This window comes from Babylonia areolata, chromosome 23, assembly GCF_041734735.1.
Source record: "Babylonia areolata isolate BAREFJ2019XMU chromosome 23, ASM4173473v1, whole genome shotgun sequence".
Classification (NCBI taxonomy): Eukaryota; Metazoa; Mollusca; class Gastropoda; order Neogastropoda; family Buccinidae; genus Babylonia; species Babylonia areolata.
Genome location: NC_134898.1, coordinates 37,460,729 through 37,477,112, shown reverse-complemented (window position 1 = coordinate 37,477,112; position 16,384 = coordinate 37,460,729). Strand labels below are relative to the sequence as shown.

Below are 16,384 nucleotides of genomic sequence, written 5' to 3'. Positions count from 1 at the left end.
CCCCCACCCCAGTACTAACCCGTCACCTATTCCACCATTGTGTGTGTGTGTGTGTGTGTGTGTGTGTGTGTGTGTGTGTGTGTGTGTGCGTGCGTGCGTGCGTGCGTGCGTGTGTGTGTGTGTGTGTGTTTGTGTGTGTGCGTGCGTGCGTGTGTGTGTGTGTGTGTGTGTGTGTGTGTGTGTGTGTGTGTGTGTGTGTGTGTGTGTGTGTATGTGTGTGTGTCCGTGCGGGGAGAGAGAGAGACAGCGACAGAGACAGAGAGAGAAGTCGAAGTAGAAAAGTGTATTCAGTATATGGCCATTCTGCGTTCGTGGGCTGCAACTCTCACGCTCACTCGTATGTACGCGAGTGGGCTTTTACGTGTATGACCGTTTTTACCCCACCATGAAGGCAGTCATTTTTGGGGGGTGCATGCTGGGTATGTTCTTGTTTCTATAACCCACCGAACACTGACAAGGATTACGGGATCTTTAACGTGCGTAGTTGATCTTCTGCTTTTGTATGCACATGAAGAGGGCTCAGGCACAGGCAGGTCTGCACATATGTTGACCTGGGAGACCAGACAAATCTCCAACCTTTACCCACCGGGCGCCGTTACCGAGATTCGAACCCGGTACCTTCAGATTGAAAGTCCAACGCTTTAACCGTTCGGCTATTGCGCCCGTCAGACCTGTCTGTCTGTCTATCTATCTATCGATCTATCTATCTGTCTATAAACCACGCCCTCTTCACCCCACCCCCTCCTTTTCAAGTCCTTTACATCTGCCATATTGAAACTTGAAACGATGGCACTTGTCTTTGGGTTCAGGCAGAGAACGTGGTTCACTGTGTTGTGTGTTGAGTAGGGATCAATGGAGTTTGCACTGAAGCACCCACCCTTTTGAATCAGACTTTTCCTTTCCCAGCCTTGAGACAGCTGCTCTACGACTCTTTATTATTATTATCTTGTTTCTGTAAGTATACCATTTTATTCTCGATTTATTATTTTTGGTTAACTGGCTGGAATAGCTGCATAGAGTTTCTTCCCCTCCGCTCCTCTGTGCGTATCTTTGTGCTGTGGGGAAGGGTATCTCCCTCTCTCTGTCTCTGTCTCTCTCCCTCTGTCTCTCTCCCTCTCTCCCATGCTGTCTCTCTCTCCCTGTCTCTCTCCCATGCTATCTCTCTGTCTCTCTCTCCCATCATCTCTCTCTGTCTCTCTCTCTCCCACCCTTCTCTCTCTCTCATGCTATCTCTCTGTCTCTCTCTGTCTCTCTGTCTGTCTGTCTTTCTCTCTCCCTCACCCCCCCTCTCTCTCTCTCTCCCTTGCTATCTCTCTGTCTCTCTCTCCCATCATCTCTCTGCCTCTGTCTCTCTCCCTCTATCCCATGCTGTCTCTCTCTCTCCCTCTCTCTCTCTCCCATGCTATCTCTCTGTCTCTCTCTCCCATCAACTCTCTCTGTCTCTCTCTCTCTCCCACCCTTCTCTCTCTCTCTCCCATGCTATCTCTCTGTCTCTCTCTCATGTAAACGTTTTTTGAACATACCACTTAGAGTACCAAACAAGTTTGCATACGGCGAATTTAGGACGTTATCCACCGTATATAAATAGTGCAACAAAGTGTATCAAGTACTGGTTAAGGTTGCTGAATATGAATGTGCACCGATTACCCAGACAGACATATTTGATGTTGTTTAACCTAGACGAAAGGGGAAAAATGCTGGGTGTCTTTAGTAAAAAATACTTTATTTAGACTTGGGTTTGGATATGTCTGGCTGCAACAAGGTGTTGGTTGTGAGCAAACTTTTTTGTCATTTAAGCAAAGAATGAAAGATATATTTATGCAGGAGTAGGACGAGTCAGTAATGTCTAAAGATATATATCATAACTACAGACTGTTTAAAACTGGTTTTCAGTGTGAGAAATATTTTGACTTTGTGGATAAAAAGTGTTTTAAGGACTGTTTGGTAAAATTACGGCTTGGTTTGCTCCCAATAAATGGATCATTTTTTTGGAGAACATTCAAATCTAATTCAAATTACGCATGTAATTGTTGTAATGTGGTCGAAGATGAAAACCATTTTATAAACAATTGTGTCCTTTACAATAACCTGCGGCAAAAACATCTGAACTCTGAAGGTCAATCGTATGTTCACTTGCTGAAGAATGGTTCTGTTTACAGTAATCGTAAACTCTGCGTTTATATATTTAATGCCCTGAAGATACGACAGGAATTCTGTGACAACAATGATGAAAGTTAGAATTAATTTACTATGCACAAGAAACACTTTTGTTCTACAGGTTAAGTTAGTACGTATTTTACATTTTGTTGTCGCTGCGTGATCACCATGTTGTGTACTTTTGACCTCTTTCTAGAGGCCGGAGGCCTGGAGATTAAAGTTTTGTTCTTGTTCTTGTTCTTCTTGCATTGAAAACGGAATGGGAAGCCCAGAGTGGCATAAGGCAATGCGCAACTTTCAGATAAAAAAAACTCACATGGTCATACTGCCCGGGACATGCAGGAGTTAAGGGAAATGAGCGAGCTGACAGACTTGCTGGTAACGCAACACCAACGAGCGGCCGACATCTAGGAAAATCGGAAATCCTCAGAAAAGTCAAAGAATATCAAAAAGAACAGGTACAAGGCCATCACACCATCGATCGCCTCAAAGAAATAAAAGCAGAGAGAGGGAGCGGCCGTAAGTCTAACATGAAAGGTAGAGCACGATGCTTTGCAAATCAAACAAATATCGGCATCATTTCCAAACCAACATTGCGCAAATTTCTTCAAAACGGAACATAGTCTCTGTGGGCTTTTCCAAATACAATAGACTGAGCAACACACTAGACGCCACGTTCTTGGCATCAGAGATCTTTTCCCATCCCTCTTGCGGCCAATCAGTGGCAGCCTCTGTGCGTGTGTGTATGTGTGTGTTTGTGTGTATGTGTGGGTCTGTGTTTTTGAGTGCGTTTGTGCATGCGTGAGAGTGTAAGTGTACACAAGTGTCAGGAGAGTTCTGTGCATGTGTGTGTGTGTGTGTGTGTGTGTGTGTGTGTGTGTGTGTGTGTGTGTGTGTGAGGGGGAGGTGGGGGTGCAGGGAGGAGGTGAGATAGAGGATGAGGTATGTGAGTGTATGCTGCCTACACTGTGGGAGCATCAGGATATTGGAACGTATATATTATATATATATCTTTGTATATATGTGTGTGGGGTTGGGGGTGGGAGATATGGGCGTGTGTGTGTGTGCTTGTACAAGTAAGTGTTCATCTGTGTGTGTGAGTGTGTGTGTGTGTGCGTGCGTGTGCGTGTTTGTGTGTGTGTGTGTGCCGTGGAAGCTGCGATACATAGACTAGAAACTCCGAGTGTGTGGAGGAGGGGATAGAGGAGGTGCAGGGAAATTTGTGGTGTGTGTGTGTGTGTGTGTGTGTGTGTGTGTGTGTGTGTGTGTGTGTGTGTGTGTGTTGGAGCTCATGTACGTTTATATGTATTTGACTGTGCTTTCATATCTATGAAACTGCGTTTTTGGGGCATATCTGTTATGCATGTGTGGGTGTATGTGTGAATGTGTGTCTTCATGTTTTATATTTATTTGCTTATTTATCATCATTGTTGTCTTATTTATTTATTTATTTATTTATTTATTATTATTATTATTTTATCATTATTTTCATTACTACCATCTTTTTTACTTTTCTTTTTTTTCATCATAATTATTATTTATTTATTTATTTATGTATGTACGCTTATATATATATTTTTTTTTTTCTCAAGGCCTGACTAAGCGCGTTGGGTTACGCTGCTGGTCAGGCATCTGCTTGGCAGATGTGGTGTAGCGTATATGGATTTGTCCGAACGCAGTGACGCCTCCTTGAGCTACTGAAACTGAAACTGAAACTCTTCTTGTTCTGTCTGTCTGTCTGTCTCTCTGTCTGTCTGTCTGTCTCCCCCATCCTTCTCTCTCTCTCTCTCTCTCTCCCTTGTTATCTCTCTGTCTCTCTCCCATCATCTCTCTCTGTCTGTCTCTCTCTCTCTCTCTCTCTCACCCTTCTCTCTCTCTCCCCTATGCTATCTCTCTGTCTCTCTCTCCCATCATCTCTCTGTGTCTCTCCCTCCCCTGCCTCTCTCTCTCTCTCTCCCATGCTATCACTCTGTCTCTATCTCCCATCATCTGTGTGTGTGTGTGTGTGTGTGTGTGTGTGTGTGCGCGCGCGCCCGTGTGTGTGTGTGCGTGTGTGTGTGTGTGTGTGTGTGTGTGTGTGTGTGTGTGTGTGTGTTGGAGAGGGTCGTTGAGTGGGGTGTGGTACTTCTGGGCCACTACGTGATTGTTGTCCAGCTTATGGGTGGGGCGGGTGTTGGAAAGAGAGAGAGAGAGAGAGAGAGAGAGAGAGAGAGAGAGAGAGAATGTGTGTGTGTGTGTGTGTGTGTGTGTGTGTGTGTGTGTGTGTGTGTGTGTGTGTATGCAGGGATGGGCGGTGACTTATCAACTCAACTTTTGGTCTTTATGGGTGTTGGACAAGCCTGATGATGTAGTTAAGGGCGAAAGCTTGAGGAAAGACAACATTATCAAAGTCCGTACGTGGGAACTTGACCTGTTTGTTCATGCATCTCTCTCTCTCTCTGTCTCCATACGTATATATATATATATATATATATATATATATATATATATATATATATATATATATATATATATATATATACATATATATATATATATATTTGTGTGTGTGTGTGTGTGTGTGTGTGTGTGTGTGTGTGTGTGTGTGTGTGTGTGTACACGTCTTACACTCTTCTCGAGCTTCGATCCCTCGTCATTTCCTCCTAGTCTAGCTGCCGTGGATTCTCAGCCAGGGCGTCAGCCATTGGGGGAAAAAAAAGAAGAAGAAAAGAAAAAAAAAGCCCTTGATGCTCCCTTTTCAGTCTGCTCCATCCCGGACACTGCCTCTGCCCCAACCCCAAGCAACAGGACAGCTGTACTGAGTGTAGGGCACTGGGTCTGTGGTGAAGGTGGTGGTGGTGGTGGGTGGGTGGGTGGGGGCGCGAGTGTGGGGGTGGGAGGGGTGCTTTGGAGGTTATAGACATTCCTACATATACAGTGCCGGCTTGCTTTGTGGGTGGAGGGTGTGGGGGGAGGGACGAGGGGGGTGGGGGTGCGGGGAGTTTGTGTGTGTGGGGGGAGAGGGTGAGGGCAGGAATGGGGATTGGGGGATGGGGAGCTTCAAACAATCCAAGGAAATGCACATCAGCCGCATCAGCAGCAGCAGCTGCCACATGTTTGCTGCTGTTCCTTGCCAGGTTCTTGGAGGGGGGGGGGGGGGGGGGGAGCTCCAGTTTCTCACCTTCTGTACTCAAACAACCTGCTGAGTACAAGAGATCACTGAGATAATATATATGGTTGTATTATTAATATGATGATGTTTATGGTATATATATGTATGGTAGATATAGGCAAGAAGAAGCTGTTTTTTCAGCGAAACAAGAAGAAGCTGTTTTTACAGCGAAGATTAGCTGCTTTTTTTTTTTTTTTTTGAAATACAAGTTTCGTAGACATGAAGAGGCTACTGTTGTTGATATATATATATATATATATATATATATATATATATCAACAATGCTCCAGCTCTCAAGCTCTGTATCGCTGTGTGTCCATGCACTGTGATGAACTTCGAACCTTTCTTCCTTCTTTCCGTGGGAGGCGGCCCGCCCAGTTTTGCCCTCTTCAAAGGGGGGAAAGGTTTTGTTTGGGTTGAAGGGAAAGCCCAGGATTGGTGCATGCACAACTGTCACCTCTACTACTATACTACTGCTTCTACGTCCTGCTACACGGTGGATTGTTCGGGGCGTGCGAACCGGAAGTTAACTGCTGACCCATTTCTTCTTCTTCGGCGGCGGTGGCGGTTTTGCGCGCGCGCGCGCGAGTATGTGTGTGTGTGTATCTATGTGTGTGTGTGTGTGTGTGTGTGTGTGTGTGTGTGTTTGCTTGCGCGTAAGCGCGTGTGTACCTAGTGAGTGTACGTGTGTGCGTGCGTGGGTTCGTGCGTTCAGTTGTGCGTCTGTGTGTGTGTGTGTGTGTGGGCGCGCAAGTAAGTGAGTGTGCGTGCCTGCGCAGGTGCGTTCGTGCGATCAATCTTTTGTGTGCGCGCGCACACTCATGTGTGTGTCTGTGTGTGTGTGCGTGAATGTGTATATATGTGCGTGCGCGCGCGTGCCTGCACTGATGTGTGTGTATGAGTATATGTGTGCGCGCGCGTGTTTATATGTTTGTTGGTACGGTCTTGTTTGTTTATTTCTCCCGTCACGTACACAGGAAGTTGGTCGCCGAGATCATTATCGTTCGTTGGCTTTTGTTGTTGTAGTTGTGTGTGGAGTTGTCAGTGGTTGCACGGAGCGAGTTGTGAGGAAACGTCGAGTCTGACTGAGTGTTAGTTTGACTCAAGGTGGTGAGTTTTCTTTAGCCAGTTTTGTTGTTGTTGCATGTTGTTGATATTGCTGTTGTTGTTGTTGTTGTTGTCTTTGCTATTGCTGTTGTTGTCGCTGCTATTGCTGCTGTTGTTGTTGTTGCTATTGCTGTTGTTGTTGCTGTTATTGCTATTGCTGTTGCTGCTGTTGTAGTAGTTGCTATTGCTGTTGTTGTTGTTGCTATTGTTGTTGTTGTCATTGCTATTGCTGTTGTTGTTATTGCTGTTGCTATTGCTGTTGTTGTTGTTGTTGTCGTTGCTATTGCTGTTGTTGTCGTTGCTATTGCTGTTGTTGTTGTCGTTGCTATTGTTGTTGTTGTTGTTATTGCTATTGCTGATGTTGTCGTTGCTGTTGTTGTTGTCGTTGCTATTGTTGTTGTTTTTCGTATCTTGAATTCAAATATTACATGCTCGGGCTTTGTTATAACCAGTTATTTGGCGTTATATCGGGCGTAATTATGAGCATTTTATTGCTGGGTGTTGTTTTTGTTTTTGTTTTTTTTGTTGTTGTGTTTTTGTTGTTGTTGTAATGAGTCCTTGTTTGTATAAGCTTTTATTTGTTGTGCTGGGCGTCGTTATAAATGTTTATTAGTTTGTGATGCTGGACTTATGTAGTCATAAGCGTTTGTTTCATTCTTCTATGTATCGTACGTGTTGTCTGTTTCCAGAATTCACTCGAAAAGTCTGCGTGATTATGTAACGCTGGTGGACACGTTTATTCTGTTTTGCTTGTCATGCACATCACCCCTAAACGTGGTTATTTATAAATTTTGTGTGTGCATATACACACGGATGCTGGCAGTATAAGCAGGACCTCAAACTATATACAAACAGCAAGGAATTCTGGCCGTGGTTTCATTTTTAAATCATGCGCAGACAGATCAAGGTTTTTTGACACACACAATCGACAGACCTGGAGGGTTATCATAGTGAACAGTTTGATCCAATGACTCTTCTTCACAGGGGTAAGGGAGAAGAGGAGGAAGAAGATGTTGTTGTTTTGTTGTTTTACAACCAACAGGACAGGGGAAAGAACAAGTGATGTTCGACCTTGAAATGGTACTCCTCACTGTCACCGCTAGGCACAAAGCGACATGGTTTGATTTGATTTGATTTGACATGATAGAAGTTATTCATTGATTCATCTTCAGTTTAACGTCTTTCCACTTGAAGTGATATTATTCATTGATGTGGAGTATTACATGACAATGAAATATCACGTTTCTTTGTAGTCTTGTCGTGTCCGAAGATGACATCTATGCGCGGCTGAGTATTTCTCGTGGCCTCGGACGTAGACATGGAGCCCCAGTTTGGAGCTACATGGGCTGTAGAGTCCCAGTTTGTATCTATTTGCTGTGGAGCCCCAGTTTGGATCTACATGGGCTGTGGAGCCCCATTATGGATCTACATGGGCTGTGGAGCCCCAGTTTGGATCTACATGGGCTGTGGAGTCCCAGTTTGGATCTATATGGGCTGTGGAACCCCAGTTTGGAACCAGATGGGCTGTGGAGTCCCAGTTTGGATCTACATGGGCTGTAGAGTCCCAGTTTGGATCTATATGGGCTGTGGAGCCCCAGCTTGGATCTATATGGGCTGTAGAGTCCCAGTTTGGATCTACATGGGCTGTGGAGCCCCAGTTTGGATGTACATGCTGTGGCGTCCCATTTTGGATCTGCATGGGCAGTGTAGTCCCAGTTCGGATCTACATGGGCTGTGGAGCCCTAGTTTGGATCTACATGGGCTATAGAGTCCCAGTTTGGATCTACATGGGCTGTGGAACCCTAGTTTGGATCTACATGGGCTGTGGAGCCCCAGTTTGGATCTACATAGGCTGTGGAGCCCCCGTTTGGATCTACATAGGCTGTGGAGTCCCATGATGGATCTACATGGGCTGTGGAGTCCTGGTTTGGATCTGCATGGGCTGTGGAGCCCCAGTTTGGATCTGCATAGGCTGTGGAGCCCCCGTTTGGATCTACATAGGCTGTGGAGTCCCATGATGGATCTACATGGGCTGTGGAGTCCTGGTTTGGATCTGCATGGGCTGTGGAGCCCCAGTTTGGATCTACATAGGCTGTGGAGTCCCATGATGGATCTACATGGGCTGTGGAGTCCTGGTTTGGATCTGCATGGGCTGTGGAGCCCCAGTTTGGATCTACATAGGCTGTGGAGTCCCATGATGGATCTACATGGGCTGTGGAGTCCTGGTGGATCTACATGGGCTGTGGAGCCCCATCATGGATCTACATGGGCTGTGGAGCCCCATGATGGATCTACATGGGCTGTGGAGCCCCATGATGGATCTACATGGGCTGTGGACTGTGGAGCCCCATGATGGATCTACATGGGCTGTGGAGCCCCAGTTTGGATCTACATGGGCTGTGGAGTCCTGGTTTGGATCTACATGGGCTGTGGAGCCCCAGTTTGGATCTACATGGGCTGTGGAGTCCCATGATGGATCTACATGGGCTGTGGAGTCCTGGTTTGGATCTGCATGGGCTGTGGAGCCCCAGTTTGGATCTACATGGGCTGTGGAGTCCCATGATGGATACACATTGGTTGTGGAGTCCTGGTTTGGATCTGTATGGGCTGTGGAGCCCCATGATGGATCTACATGGGCTGTGGACTGTGGAGCCCCATGATGGATCTACATGGGCTGTGGTGTCCCAGTTTGGATCTACATTTGGATTCCAGCCTGTGCAGTGTTGGCCTTTATGCGTGTGTTAAAGCGTTTAAAGAAATACAATGTGTAATGCGTTGAAACATTGACTAGAAAAAACAACATGAAAGAAACAGAGTCACTACTTTGTGGAATAATAATGAAATTTTCAAAGAAAGAAAACTGCATAATTTGTTAAAAAAAATTGCATATTCCCAAAATAATGCAGGATAAGTTTCCTTATTACATAAGAAATCTTAGAGCTAAAAGGTATGAACATTCAGGCTACATACACAAAGACACACACACACACACACACACACACACACACAACCCTGTTGAATGACGCCAGTCTTTTGGAGACAATAGCCACAACCATGAAGGGATTATGCGGTGCTCACATGCAAGGGGAACCAGGGACGGCAAACAAAAAAACAAACACAGCAACTCGTAAAAACAACAACAACCCAAAACAGGAAAAACAGCTGCAGCTGTTCCCAAGATGGCCACAGTCCTCACTGTGTGCAGTCTATAACCCTGAAGATGGCAGTAACACCCAGGGTAGGAAACCCAAACCAAAACACCACAGTCTCTGTCAACAGGCGACAACAGAGGATTAAATTGCTGCCGCGGCATCTGCAGTCATTATAAAGAACGACTACGCACAAGGTTGTGCCCAATACTCCGCTTATATCAGAATGTGACATGAGCTTACGGTTGGCCCAACAGCAAAGTGAGATTTGTATGATCAGTGGTTTCTCCATTGCAATGGGAAGCCATTTACATCCCAGTCTTTTGTGAAGGACTATGACTCCCAAACTAGGAGGCAAGATTGCACTGGCTCTTAGTGCTGCAGCCTTGTGGGCTAGTTGGCCTTTAGGAACCATCCCAACGCCAACTGTCCTAAAACCCTCTTGGCCGAGAGAGTGGGGATGTAACTTGGGCAAGACACTCTCCACTATAATCAAATTTTATCTCAGATAGTCAGGACAACTGCCTCCTCTGCTGTTCTAATGGTCATAGTTGGACACGGCTGACTATCATACATACATTTTGTTTTGCTTTTTGTGCGTGGTTTCGTGTAACTTTGCATGCGTGTCTTATGAACCCAGTTAAGGTTTAATTGACATTAAAATTGATTCTGATTCTGATTCTGATTCTACAAAGGACGAAAACGATTGTCATAACATTTTGTGATCCATGCAGATGTTGGGTAACAGAAGGTTAGGCTGGAAGCTGTGGAGGGAAGCACAACAGCTGTGGCATATTGTGAGAATTGTTTCTTCTACTTCTTCTTTCGTGGGCTGCAACTCTCATGTTCACTCGTATACATGAGTTGGCTTTTACGTGTATGACCCATTCTGCCCCCGCCGTGTAGGTAGTCGTACTCCGTTTCCGGGGCAGGAGGAGTTGGGGGTGGGGGGGAGGCGAAGGGGGGGGAGGAGGAAGAGAGATGCATGCCGGGTATACTCTTGTTTCCATCAACCACCGACCACTGACGCGGTTTGCGGGAATTTTTTTACGTGCGTATTTGATCTTCTGCATGCGTGTGCACACGGAAAGTGCTCAGGCACTTGCTAGCAGGTCTAAATCACTGCCTCGATGGCCTTTAAAAATACATGGGGCCATTAGCCTTTAATCTTTTGAGGTTGTTTTCTTCTTTATCATGTTGTTCTATTTTTAGAACAGACTTCAAATGAACTATGATGGACAGGAAGGTGATGAAAGGAAAACATGTAGGCTTGCACGCGCGCGCTCGCGCGCAAATACATGCGCACGCGCGCGGGGGCATGATGCGTTTTTTTGTTGTTTATCTCCTAAAGCAACGATGAATTGAAGAACGAACGCGCGCGCACGTTCGCACACACAGACAAACAGACAGACAGAAAGACACACACACACACACACACACACACACACATACACACACACACACACATGCACACACACATACACACACACGCGCGCGCGCACATTCATCTCTTATTTCCCGCTACTAATGCAGTCACAGAGAGACAGAGACACACAGAGAGAGAGAGAGAGAGAGAGAGCAGTCACAGAGAGACAGAGATCGAGAGAGGGAGGGAGAGGAGAACATCTATAATCGGCAGCGACCTTCAAGAGTACATGTGACCGTGGACATGACCATAGCGAAGCTGTAGTGTTTTGGACTTTTGGTCCGCTGAGCCGAAAACATCCAGTGCCTTGACTGTGCTCTGTTTCTCGGACACACGCACACACACACACACACACACACACACTCTCTCTCTCTCTCTCTCTCTCTCTCTCACACACACACACACACACGCTCTCGCTCTCTCTCTCTCTCTCTCTCTCTCTCTCACACACACACACACACACACACACACTCACTATCTCTCTCTCTCTCACACACACACACACTCTCTCTCTCTCTCACACACACACTCACTCACTCACACACACACACACACACACACACACACACACACACACACACAAGTCAAACAAGACGCGACGGAGATCGAGAGACAGACAGAGTGTGAGAGACAAAAAGACAGACGAACGGTCAGGCAGACAGAGACAAAGAGAAAGAGATAGTCACAGAGAGACAGACAGAGAGAAACATAGAGAGACAGAGACAGTCACAGAGAGACAGACAGGCAGACTCACACACACAGACAGAGAGAGACAGAGACAGTCACAGACAGACAGAGAGAAACACAGAGAGACAGAGAGAAACACAGAGAGAGAGAGAGACAGTCACAGAGAGACAGACAGGCAGAGACAGACAGAGAGAAACACAGAGAGACAGAGAGAAACCGAGAGAGAGAGAGAGAGAGAGAGTCACAGAGAGACAGACAGGCAGAGACAGACAGAACGACACAAAGAGACAGAGAGATACACAGAGGCAGAGAGAGTGAGACATCATTAGAAAGAGAGAGAGAGAGGCTCGCTCCCCCCCCCCACCCCCTCTCTCTCTCTGACAAAAACACAGAGAGACAGACAGGTAGAAAGGAGGGAGGGAGGAGGAGGGAGGTCCGGGGGATGGGGGGGGGGGGGGGGGAGAGGGATTCCTGCTGCGAAGTCAAGTCCAACAGGACCTCATTGTGATCTGGCGGTCAACCTTGCTCCACTGGTGAAGAACAATCCTTGGAATGGAAGACACCACAGGTGTGTGTGTGTGTGTGTGTGTGTGTGTGTGTGCGTGCGCGCGCGCGCGTGTGTGTGTGTGTGTGTGTGTGTGTGCGACTTGTTTCCTTTACTTTTACACTCCCCACTCCCTCTCACCCTGCATCCCTCTCACCCCCCCCCCACCCCCCTTTTATTTCTCATTCTCCCACCATCCATCCACCCCGATACATCCGTGTTGTTCTCCCCACTACTCTTCTCAACAACCTCAAACCCCTTTTGTCTCCCCCCCCCCAACCCGCCACCCCCCACGTCTCTCCCTGCTCCCCACCCGGAGAACAGTGCGTTCCCAAAGGCAGCTGTCAGTCAGCTTCACCCGGGTAGACTCTGTGTTTGTAAAGTGGAAAGAGTTTGGTCTCTGACCGAGGATAGGCGCTATATTTTAGTATCCATATCATCATCATCATACCTTACACCCACCCAACACCTCTTCTGCCCCATCCCCAACCCCACCCCCAAATAACTTCTGTTTGTCAATTTTTGATTTAATTGTCCGGCACATAATAGTGTTCTCTCGCCTACATATGACAGTCAGTCGTGTCCGACATATGACCGTCAGACGCTACTTTGAACCCAGGACCATAATTAAGGCCAGTCTGCAGAACAAGTGGAAGCAGCAGCATTCATGCCACAACAGAGCAGACCCATACTACCTGCTGACTCGTCGAGAGGAGGTAGCCATTTTCAGGCTCAGGAGAGGCCACAACCGCCTGAAACACCACCTATACACGAAACTCCGTATCGGCGACATAGAGCAGTGCCCCTGCAGAACAGGCAGCCAGACAACAGAACATCTGCTGCAGTCCTGCCCGCTCCACCAAGTGCTCCGAGAGAAAACCTGACCCGACCCAATCCCAGCGGCCCGGAAGCTCCACGGAGGACTAGAGGACCTGCGACGTACTGCCGCCTTCGTCGAGGAGACAGGGGAATCCATCTGATAAATGGCGAACGAGACAACATTATCGTGGAGAATGTCTTGCCCAGGTTACTACATCCCTACTCTCTCGACCAAGAGGGTTTTAGGACAGCGTTGGGATTGTCCCCAAATGCCAACTAGCCTCCAAGGCCGCAGCACTAAGTTCCAGTACAATCTTGCCTTCTAGTTTGGGAGTCACAGTCCTTCACAAGAGACCAAGCTGTAAATGACTTCCCATTGCAATGGAGAAACCATAGATCACACAGCTCTCGTTCTGCTGTTGGTCGAGTTGTAAGCTTTTGTCACTGTGTGATATACATCAACAGTTTGCAGAGACCCAGACTTTGACACAACCCAAAACCTGGGCGAATCTGGTGAACAGTTCTGTGCGGCGCCATAATGACTTCACCTAAAGAAGAAGAAGAAGAAGGAGAAGAAGATAATCATGATGACGGTGATGATGATGTGAACAGCCGAAGTGTAGAACATTAAAACTGTGTACATTTCATTATGTCTTGGGCTTTCGTCAGTTCACTCCTAAGTGTGCTATACGCCTGCTATGAGCTGACGATTCAGGTTGTCTCATGTTTCACACCAGCCTTCTTTCTCGTTTGGTCTTCCCTCGCGCGGTTCAAAATCGTGTGATGTGCTTGTTGGATCGGGATTTTTTAACCCCACCCTCCACCTCCTCCCCCCATACACACACACACCCCTCTTCTACTGGAGCCTGATTTGTGGTCTTAGTGCAACGGGCGCAATAGCCGAGTGGTTAAAGCGTTGGACTTTCAATCTGAGGGTCCCGGGTTTGAATCACGGTGACGGCGCCTGGTGGGTAAAGGGTGGAGATTTTTCCGATCTCCCAGGTCAACATATGTGCAGACCTGCTAGTGCCTGAACCCCCTTCATGTGTATACGCAAGCAGAAGATCAAATACGCACGTTAAAGATCCTGTAATCCATGTCAGCGTTCGGTGGGTTATGGAAACAAGAACATACCCAGCATGCACACCCCCGAAAGCGGAGTATGGCTGCCTACATGGCGGGTTAAAAACGGTCATACACGTAAAAGCCCACTCGTGCATATACGAGTGAACGTGGGAGTTGCAGCCCACGAACACAGAAGAAGAAGAAGAAGTGGTCTTAGTGCTAGTCCTCTTGTGGTCTGGTAGTGTGATTCGAATCGGTGTCTGGATCCACGGAAATTTTAACAGGATTTTTCGCCAATCAGTTCATCTCTCTCTCTGTCTGTCTGTCTGTCTCTCTGCTTTCAAACGATTGGATGTAGAAAACAAATCATGTTTTTCATCATTCCATTTCCATGATGAAGAAAAAAAATCAAAAGAAACCAAAACAAAAACCATCCCAAAAACTACATTCTCTCTCTCTCTCTCTCTCTCTCTCTCTGTCTCTCTCTCTCTCTCTCACACACACACACACACACAAAAAGAGGATAAAAAAAAAGTGTGTGTATGTGTGTGAGTGTGCTCGCTGGCGCGCATGTGTTTGACAGCTCAGCACAGCACAGCACAGCACAGCACAGCACAGCAGGTGGGTGTGTTCTACAGCGCGAAATGTTGATGGTGGTGAGAGCAGCAAGACTTTTATATGAGAGAGGCCATCGTTTGACACAGCTGTGAAGAAGTAGTGCAGCAAGCCTACAGACTTGAATGGAGAGAGAGAGAGAGAGAGAGAGAGAGAGAGATGGGGGCGGGTGGTTGTGAAGGGTGGGTGGTGGTGAGGTAGGGTGGTGATGGTGGGTCTGTGGTGTAGGGGGATGGGGGGAGGGGGGGTTGAGAAGTGGTGGTGGTAGTGGTGGTATAAATGGCCGTGCCTTCCCTCAAGACGAGCCCTTTTTCAACTTTGCCGCCGCAAGCAGCCACCAGTCAGTCTGTACAGGGTGACTGGACTGCAGAGAGAGAGAGAGAGAGAGAGAAAGTGAGTGAGGAGAGAGAGTGTGAGGAGAGAGGGACCAAGATAGAGAGAAGAGTGGAGAGAGCGAAGTGAAAGCTTTGTTGCTCCGTCATATTCCTCTACTACTATAAGCCAGGTAACCGATACTTTCACTTTGTTACTTAACTCTAGTTCACTTCAGTGAGTGTCGGTACAGCGTTGGACTTTCGACTTTCGGTTTATTTATTTATTTATTTATTTTTATTTTTTTTTTTTCATTTCTTTTTCTTTTTTTCTTTTTATTTTTTTTTTTACTACCCTGTGTTTTGTCAACTGCGAGTTTGGACTTCTGATCCAATGTTCACCAGTGATCAGGGTTCGAGCCCCCCCCCCCCCAGCCCCCCCACCCCCACCCCACCCCACCCGCGTACTGAGTCTCCTTAAGTCGACATGGTGTTGTGTTTTGTCTTGTTGGGCGAAAGGCACTTTGACTCCGATTATCCTCACTCATTCCTCTCCACTCCACCCCCACCTGGTGTGAGGGAATGGCTTGTTACAGTGGCTTCCATTTTGGGGACGGTTCATTTGGAAGGAGTGGACTTGGTCCCGCCTTTGTCCGAGTCGGTGTGCGGCCGCCCGAGCCTGTATTGTATTTGTATTTTTATTTATATTTCTCTCTCTTTTTTTTGTCACAAATTCGGGCTGCTCTCCCCAGGGAGAGCGCGTCGCAACACTGAGAGTGCCCCCCCCCCTTTTTTTTTTCCCCTGCGTGCAGTTTTATTTGCTTTTACCTATCGAAGTGGATTTTTCTACAGAATTTTGCCAGGGACAACCCTTTTGTTGCCGTGGGTTCTTTTGCGTGCGCTAAGTGCATGCTGCACACGGGACCTCGGTTTATCGTCTCATCCGAATGACTAGCGTCCAGACCACCACTCAAGTTCTACTGAGTGGAGGGGGAGAAAATATTGGTGACTGAGCCGTGATTCGAACCAGTGCGCTCAGATTCTCTCGCTTCCTAGGCGGACGCGTTAGCTCTAGGCCATCACTCCACTCCACCGCCTCGAACGGTGGACACGAATTCACTGCCCTTGTGGTCATGGAGGGCTATGGGAACTTCGACTAAAAAAAACAAAAAAACAAAAAAACAAACAAACAAACAAAAAACCCAGACAAGCAACAACAACAAAACTCAACTTTGTGTAGTTCGTGTGTGTAATCATCGATCGTTTTCCTCAGTAACTGACTCACTTTGCTTGAGTTGAATCCCTGAGCGGTTCTGTTTAGGCATTTCACTTGTTATGACTTAATTCGCAGTT

General features: G+C 47.0%; 1 protein-coding gene across 5 annotated transcripts in view; it reads left to right on the top strand.

Annotated features, from left to right (window-relative positions):
- The window catches only part of LOC143298190 (con-Ins Im2-like), a 124,198-nt gene that overhangs the window by 73,605 nt on the left and 34,209 nt on the right, over positions 1-16,384 (top strand). For 2 of the 5 annotated variants that reach the window (XM_076610948.1, XM_076610950.1), the window contains exon 1: positions 15,044-15,225. The exons of 2 other annotated variants lie outside the window; for them this stretch is intronic. The gene's annotated coding sequence lies outside the window, so the exon portion shown is untranslated. Of the gene's footprint in view, positions 1-6,341; positions 6,419-15,043; positions 15,226-16,384 lie in introns of those variants that run through there. One more of the 5 variants, XM_076610952.1, reaches the window with a different exon arrangement.